We start from the raw sequence: 9,360 nt of genomic DNA, 5'->3' as shown, positions 1-9,360 counted from the left end.
TTCTGCATATCTAGACTATGAGTCTGCTCTGTTGTTGGTGCAGTTGTTGATGTAGTTGGTGCTGTAGGTTCTGTTTGCTGAGGAGGAGGAGCAGTTGTTGGAGTAGCTTCCTCTAGGTTGATTACTTCAGGAGGAGGCTTGGAGGTTTGCCCTTCTTCTCTTTGTTTCAAGGCTGCCTGTAGTGCTGCTTTTGCAGCCTCCGATTCTCCCAGCTTTTCCTGAGTTTGGACTAGCTGCCTGTACAGAGATATCAACAAGGTTGTGGCCTCTTGATCATGTCTTTGCTGGGCAACCTCATCTGTTTGAGGGTGAATTGTGGCTGGGAGTTTGATCTTTCTCCTCAAGGATGCCATGTCTGCATCCCTCAATTTTAATATCTCTTGTATGCCCTTGATATCTTTGGGATCATGCCCAATCTCTATGATGATGTCCTCTAAGGACCTTATTATGTTGTCCTTTGCCTGGGATGATGCTCTCTCCAACTCTAGCTGAGAGGCTGTATTGTTAAGGCTATTTTGTAGCCTGTAGTTATCCAATGTTTGGTCTGCCAAGGAAGCATAGACCATCTCACCCGTTTGCTTATGCAGTTCTATCTTGTCCATTGGGTGGATATCCTTGGCAAGGACTTCCAGGTTAGTCCTCAAGTAGTCAGAGGCAGATTGGGGCTGCACTGCTGTTGGCATAAAATGACTCATGATCATTTTGCCTTCCTGCACATCATATGCAGACATGAGTCTTTGTTGATTGGTGGGAGCCATGTTTAACAGATGGTTATACAGTTGTATCTTGATGGGCTCATTTCTCCTCTTAATGTCGATGAACTGCTGTTTAATGCTGGGTCCACCTTCCCTTTGCTGATTTGAGGAACTCACTTCTCCTCCCATTGCTCTATCCTGTTCCTGTTGAAAGGAACTTGCTGATGCTTCCCTGCTGGGTGGGACCATACCAAAAGACTGTCCTATTGGCATTTCTTCCTCTGAGAAGGGATTGATTCTCTGTCTTTTCTCCCCATGAGTTGCTGATGTTGTAAGGGGAGTCTCTCTGTCCCTTTTCCTGCTTGTATCCTCCTTTTGTGGAGTTTGGAGGATTGATGCCTCAGCTGAAGTTTCTTGCCTTGGAGGCACAGTTTGTTCAGTGGATTTAGGGGCTTCCATTGTTTGCTCTTGCTGGACAGGATGTTCCTGCCTTTGTTCTTGCTGTTGTTGTTGTTCTTCTTGCTGTTGCACTTCTCCCTGCTGCACCATCTCTTCTTGTTGCTGCACTAGGGTTTCCATTTGCTCTTCTGTCATAGGAGGTTGTTGTTCCACCTGCTTTTCTTTGCCTTTGCTGGATGTCTATGGAGTATTAATGGCAGCTTGTTGATGTGTTGTTGAGGATGAGGCAGCTGCTCCAAGTTGTCTTTTATATGAGAGGGGGACCTGTCCACAAGTTTCTAAGTCAGCTTCTTTTTGAATATTTCTAGCCTCTCTTTCTAGCAGCTTTTCACTAGTAATTTCCTCTTCTAGGGTGCCCTCTTCCCAGCTCAATGCATTGGCATACTGCTCAATCTTAGGCAGCCTCATATGTGAATAGGTACCCAATTTGTATCTTATCCTCCTGAGGGAAACAAAATGATTGGGGTCATAGGGTATCCACTCAAAACTAGTTTGCAGTTTGAGGGCCTCTAGGATACTATTTTCCTCTTTCCATCCCTCCTCTTTTTTGTTATATAGGAAAGGGCCCAGCTGGCTCCTTACCTTCAACTGCGCCTTTTTGTTCTTACTTTGGAAGTGGAGGTAGTCGGCATTCCCAAATTGCCTAAAATATTCTAGGGCAAAAAGTCTCATAGGGACATACCTTGGCAGCCTATAAGGCTTCAACTCACAGCCATATACTCTGATGACTGTGTGGTCTTGGTAAAAGTACCAATTACCAATGCTGTAGGTTTTGTTTAGATGGAGAATTCTCCTCATGTCATCAGTTAACCTTGGAGGAGAAACACCATACAATAATGTCATAGCTGGATGAATGAACAAGTCTATGAACTCACAGTATGTGTATGGTGATACAGAAGTGCAATGAAAAACAGAGGTCCAAAACACAACTGACCTTGGATTCCCCTGGGCATTAACTTGCTTCAGGGGAATGAGGAAGTTGCCTGGTTGATAAAACAAGAATAGATGGTAAATGTAGGAAGTGTATCTGAATAGTCTTTCCCTTTGCAGATTCATCAGCTGGTCATGGATCCTATCTGTAATATATGTGGCATAGTCATAATGTACAGCTGGAGGCTTTCCAGGAGAGAATATAGACAACATTGCCATTATACTATCATCCACATCCTCCACTCCCTTGAACCCTAGGACATAGCTGATCAAATCCACTAGCATTCTGCCCAATTCATTTAAGTATACATATCCAATAGGAGGAGTTCTGATGGCTTCAGAGCCTGGTTGTACAAACATCTGGTTGATTTTGATGATCTGGTCATTTGATAACCTAGTCCCCTTCTTTATCAAGTTCTGTATGTAGAGGGGGGTCAATGGTTTTGCAGTGTGGAAATGCAGCATCTCATTTATGCTCTCTGGGGTGATATGGAACAGAATTGAGCCTGTGGGGCTGAGGACAGCTCTTTGGCATGGATCATAGCACTCCTGGCATCTGTGTATCAATTCTGGCATAGGATTTAGCTGGGGGAGGTTGTAGATGGGCAAGTTTGAGTCCCAAATCCCTAGGATATCAGCTCCACTAAGGTGTTGGGCTTTCAACTCATTTAGCAACTGAATATTGTATTTAGAGCCTAATGGAAACCAATCCAACATTTGATAATCCATATCTCCCAGAGCTTTCCATTCTAACTCCCTATGAGGGGTATTGAGAGGCTTGATGTTCAATGCAATTGGAGTTTCCATGGACTATTAAGCTTCTGATTTGCAGGTGAACTGGTTGAAGTAAGCAGAACAACATAGAGGTGATTACTTGCAATGAAAGTGTGAATTTCAGGGACCAGAGGGTGAATTGAGCACACAACAATTGAAATACTGTTTAACAGATTGATAAATACAAATAGCAGGGCTGACCAGATGTTTTCTATGGTGAATTTAGCCAGCAGAGGTTTCTAGCTCACGGTTGCGCGAGCTACCTGTGAATTCAGGTTGTTTCAGTCGAATGGAGGTTTCGTAAACTGTTTGTTGTCTTGCCAGAGGGAAATAGGTGCAGGTTACTGGATACTGGATGGTGAATTCAGTGTTTTTAACACTCCCTTAACAGTTTGTTCGAAGAAATTTGGACAAAAACCAGGTGCAGAGAATAATTTCGAAAAATACCTTGCAGATTATCACTGATAGTTGCAAATGCAGGTACGGCGGAGGCGCCCCTGGTTTCAGAGTTGAACGGTGCAGGTTGGCGCTAGTATGGTCGTCAAATTCATGCAGCAATAACAACAGTCTCTTTCGGCAAAAGTAGAAAAAACGCGAAATTTTGGCTTAAAATATATTTTTGGCAATATTGGCGCGCTTTTGGGATGACGTCAGCATGATGTCATCAGGTGGGGTCAGAGTCGGATGACGTCAGCATGACGTCACCGGGTGATGTGGCAGGCCCTGGTTGGTCCATGGATGAGCTGAAGTGGCGGACATGTCAGCGTAGGGACGGACGAATGAGGTGATGCGATGGAGGGGTGGCGGCGACGTGGCTCTGACGTAGGCATGACGTGGGACCAGCAAACCGGGCGGTAATTGCAATAGTGGTTACGGTTTTTCTCGGACCGCTTACGATACGGCCCTGGTTTTGTCAGAGGCCGCTCCGAGAGACTCGAGAGGGTGACGCGTGGCCGGGGACTGACGTAACCCGTCGTCATTTTCTCGGGCGCTAACCGTCGGGCGTGGGGGCCGCTCCGATATCAATGAGGGCCGTCGGATCATATGGGTCCGATCTGATGGTGGACGGAAGGGCGATGTGATCGAACAATACGGAGGGGGGGCGGGTTTAATTTATTATTTGTTTTGGAATATGCGCCCGGCGGAAAACATTAGGATATGGGTTTTTGTAAGGTTTTCAATGTATTTTGGAAAATCAAATATATGCGTCGAAACTTTGGAAAAGCGGTAAAAGGTGGGTTTTTGGGTTTTTTCATAATTTCAAAGGGGTTATGTGTAGGAGGGGTTTTTACAAGGTTTTTCTTTACAATCAAAGGCTTAATGGGTGGAATGACTTCAAAGAAGGGAGAGGGGTAAGGTTTAGGTTCATCAAAGTGACCAGATGCCAATTTGATCCCTGACAGAGGATTTATTGGCTATAATGCCAAGGGGAGGGATATTTATACAAAATTTGGGGTTTATACACCATGGTGTTAATACTAGTAGGGGAAAGGTAACATAGGGGATTTACATAGTAGAGTTAGAGTTAATATGGGGGAAAATGTGAATGAAGGGGAAAATCACTAAGTTTATTTGAAACTTACTTAGTTTAGGGAGTAGATCAAAATGAAAAGAGTTTTTAGACAAGGAATGTGGCTTCTGAAAAGATTAAGAACCACCATGAAACCATAATCTCTCCCATGAATCTCAGCTGATGAAGGAGTGTTAGTAATGAAATGGAAAGGGGAAGAAGGGAGGTTAGACATGCTTCTTGCTTGCTGCAACTTGATGAAGGATGACACCCTCTCAATTCATTGATTTTTCTTTGGTAAACAAAGTTAGCACACATGCAACTTATAAGAGATGACCCTTCTGCAACCCCAACTGCCTACCCATCTATTTGCCTAGCATTTTTTATTTCTTCTTGGAGGGTGCACTTGGACTTGCAGACCCTTACTTGCCTTTTCTTTTCTTTGGCTTTTTCTTTTGTTTTTCTATCTACTTCTACCCTTATTTCTTCCAAGGTCCCAGATTAAGCTGTTGGGAGCCTTTTTACTCTACCTAAACTACTTGTCTGCCAAGATTAAACAGTTTGGACAGACTCCTTTCTCTATTCTACAACTGAAAATTTAAAACATGACATGATCCAGATTAGATTGTTGGACCATCCATCAAAATTTGAGTCCATACCAAGCTATAAGCACAGATTGGATTCTCTTGGAAATATGTGATCTTTGAATCATCAAAGCAGAGCATATTTGGACCTCTTCATAGCCAATCCTGAAATATGAAACCTATTGGTATAGGTAGCTAACATATTCATTAGTTGTATTATGAGTTAATAACTTGTGAATTAATTAATAACTAATTCACCCAACTCATCTCTAGTCTATTTTCCAGTTAGACTAAATACAACCAGTTTAACAAAGCTAAACTGAACACAACTCCATCAACTCCACCAAACTCAATTGGTTGAGTTCTAATTGAAGTCATGCATGCAACAACTCAACTAACTCATAAGAAAAGCATATTTCCTTCTGACAGCTGCATGTGCCACCTCTGTAGCTCAAACTGAAGTGCTCCAAGAGAATAAGATTAAGTTTATAGTCCAAATATTATTGTGAGATAATAATATTTGACTTTTCTATTTTTGACAACCAGTCTAAAAATAGACTTTGATCACTCACACTGTGATCACTCAAACTTTCATCAAAAATAGAAGTCCATCTATTTTTTCCCAACTTGATCAATCATCCATAAACAGCAACCTGCGATCCATAGACATGATCTATATGTCTAAAAATAGACATAGTCTAAAAATAGACTTGCGCCAAAAATAGCCTACAGGCCCACTTAGTGAAGGTGACTCTTTTCACTAAGCTCCATCATCTTGTTGCAATCTCAACGCTCCCTCTCGACAAGATATGGATTATCAGAAACCCCTATCCTGCCTCGGTGGTACTCGAATTTGCTCCTGGTGAGAGCCTTCGTCAGAATATCAGCATCCTGATCCTCTGTTGGAATGTATGAAAGTAACATGATCCTCCGCTGCACACAATCTCTGATATGATGGTACCTGATGTCAATATGTTTAGATCTATCATGAAATACAGGATTAGCCGAGAGTTTAATGCAACTCTGGTTATCACAGTAAATCACAGTAGGATCCAAATGAGAACCGAACAAACCAACTAGGATCTTCCTCATCCATATAGCCTCGCATGCAGCCAAACTTGTTGCCATATACTCGGCCTCCGCTGAACTGAGTGCCACGGATCTCTGTTTCCTGTTGTACCAAGAAACTGTTGTCGATCCAATACTGAAGACCCCTCCTAATGTGCTCTTTCTGTCTGTTGGGCTCCCTGCCCAATCTGCATCCGTGAAGCCACATAGCTTCACCTCATCCTCCTGTCTATACCACAAACCATATCCCGATGTGCCTCTCAAGTAGCGCAATACATGCTTGCCCGCCTTCCAGAAGAGCTTGGTAGACTTAACCATAGCTTGTGAAAGCTGGTTAACTGCATAGCATATATCAGGTCATGTATTGACCAAATACATCAGCGACCCCACCAACTGTCAATAAACAGTGGCATCCACTTCTTCTCCCGAAGTGGCATCCTCCTTCCTCCAACCTCCAGGAAGAGGAGTATCAACAGGCTTGCAGCCATGCATGTTGAACTTCTCCAGTATCTCCCGAGCATACTTTCCCTGAGAAACAAACAGTCCACCACTGTGCTGCCATATTTCCAATCCTAGGAAATAGTGAAGGAGGCCCAAATCCTTCATCTCAAACTCTGTAGCAAGATCCTTCTTGCATGACAATATCAACAGCTCATCACCCGTTAGAATCAAATCATCAACATACAGTACAATGATAAGCAACTTACCCTCCACCACAATCTGGTATAGGTTCGGATCCGCCTCGCTCTTGGAGAATCCAAGTCCTGTGAAATAGCTATCTATCCGTGTGTACCAAGCACGTGGTGCTTGCTTCAACCCATACAACGCTCTCTTGAGCCTACACACATGCGACTCGCTGCTTAAGACTTCAAAGCCTTCGGGTTGCTCAATGTACACCTCCTCCTCAATGACTCCATTGAGGAACGTAGTCTTCACATCCATCTGATGAATGTGCCATCCCATCTGCGCTGAGAGAGCAAGAATCGTCTGTATGGAAGAATACCTTGCGACAGGTTGAAAGGTCTCCTCATAATCGATCCCCTCAATCTGTGAAAAGCCTCGGGCAACAAATCTTGCCTTGTACTTCTCCACACTCCCGTCAGCTGCCTGCTTAACTTTGTAGATCCATCTCGAACCCACCATTGATTTCCCTTCCGGTCTAGGAACAATCTCCCATGCACTGTTTCTGACAATAGAATCATACTCTTCCACCATGGCGTCTACCTATGCGGGATCCTACACAGCTTCCTCGAAAGAGGATGGCTCAGTCACAACACACTTTCTCATAAGAGCCACGTATCCAGTGTATCGATCAGGTGATTGTCTCTGCCTGCGTTGGGCTGTAGGTGGTCCTACAACTTTCTCTGCATCTTGAGCCAGTCGCTCAGCTTCTGTCAAGCACTTTCGCCCTCTGATGGTTGGCGCTGCATGAGTGGTCTCTTCCACTCCATGAACCTCGTCCTATGGCTAATCCACGTCCTGAAGCTCATCCTTAGGAACTAATAGCTCCTCATCTACATGCAAGTGTAGCTCCCTCTCAAGCGAACACTTCATGGCTTTCTCCTCCTGAAATTTTATATCCCGTCGCACAACAGTTTTACCACTATCTGGCAAATACACATGATAGTTGTGGGGCGTATCAGTGTACCCCACAAATATCCCAACCTCTGCGGTCGGCTCCAACTTCTTCCTGGCATCCTTTGTCACATGCATGTAAACGTTAGCACCAAAAATCCTCAAATGAGAAAGATCAGGCTTCTTACCAGAATAAGTCTCTTCAGGTGTACTCATGCCAATTATCCTATGAGGACAACGGTTCTGCACATAAACTGTTGTATTGCATGCTTCCGCCCACAAGTGAAGGGGTAGGCCCTGATCATGCAACATTGCCTGTGCAGCACCCACAATCGTTCTGTTCTTCCGCTCAGCTACCCCATTCTGCTGTGGGTTATGGGGAGATATGAGCTCTCTACGAATCTCTTCTGTCTTGCAGAAATCCTTGAACTCATCCGAGATGTATTCACCCCCATTATCGCTCCTAAGAGCCTTCACCTTCTTCCCCGACTCCTTCTCAACTAGTGCTTTGAATTCATAGAACTTTGAATATGTCTCGCTGTTCTTCTACATGAAGAAGATCCAGCACTTACGAGAGAAATCATCAACAAAAATCACATAATACCTGTGTTTTGTTGTCGAAGCAACTGAGAAAGGTCCACACACGTCTGTGTGAATTCTCTCAAGGATCGTCGTGGCACGACTATCCTTCTCGTGAAAGGTGGATTTCCTAAACTTCCCCAACGTACACCCCTTGCACTGATCTGACTGCGCAAGTGTGCCTTTAGGAAGCCCTGTAGTGATCTGCTGCAGTATCTTCAAGGCTACATGGTGAAGGTGACCCAAACTCCTGTGCCACAACTCGCCATCATCCCGGCTCACCAATCCTTCTGCCTTGCCTGCCATTGCTGTGCATCCATCTACATGCAACTGATAAAGGTTCCTCACTCGAACCCCTATCTTCCGGGTCTCACCAGTTGTCTTGCTGCACAGGAAGGCCTTTCCCTCACTGAAAACAACATCATACCCCTTGTCTTCTAACATCACCACTGAGATGAGATTCTTCTTCAATCCTGGAACATGCATGACTTCCTTCAATACAAAGGGTTTACCAGACTCCCTCTCAAAGGAAATGGTACCGATACCGGTCACACTGTATCTACCATCATCTCCCATCTCGATGTGCACTCCAAGATCTTTGTCCTCCAGATTAGAGAACAAATCTCTATCTCCCGTCATGTGAAAAGACGCACCACTGTCCAAGAACCACACTGATCCCATCACACTTGAAACCAAGCATGCGATCAATGAAAAATCAAGCTCAAACTGAGAAGCTAAGGCCTCTCCCCCTGCAGATCCAGCAACTTGCTTGTTCTTCTTCTTCTGCGGACAATTTGTGCATAGTGTCCATGCTGGTGACAGTGAAAACACTTCACCTTGGACATGTCCTGCTTCTTGCCTTTGCACCGGAATGAGAAGCTTTCTGTTCTTCCCTTCTTTGCTTTGGCAGCCAAATCACAATTTTCTTCATCAGATACCTTTGATGAAGATCCATTCTCACCTTTATTGTTTCTGAGTTTATCCTTGAGCGCCAGGTCGCTCTGCTTGGAATAACATTTGCAATCCGTTGAAAGACATTTCAACAACACTGCTGCAAGTTCAATTTTCCTCAGCTCCAAACTACCGCCTCCGATCTAAAATTCGTGAGAACACAATATTTCTCGTACAGAGATTGACTGTTTGGCATTCACTGGATAACTCAACTTCCAAAGGAAGGATGAATCCA

Source organism: Pinus tabuliformis, chromosome Q (genome assembly GCF_031772625.1).
Source record: "Pinus tabuliformis cultivar Carrire ecotype Pingquan chromosome Q, CPIR1, whole genome shotgun sequence".
Lineage (NCBI taxonomy): Eukaryota > Viridiplantae > Streptophyta > Pinopsida > Pinales > Pinaceae > Pinus > Pinus tabuliformis.
The sequence above is the reverse complement of the archived record's forward strand: the minus strand, read 5'-3'. Positions refer to the sequence as shown.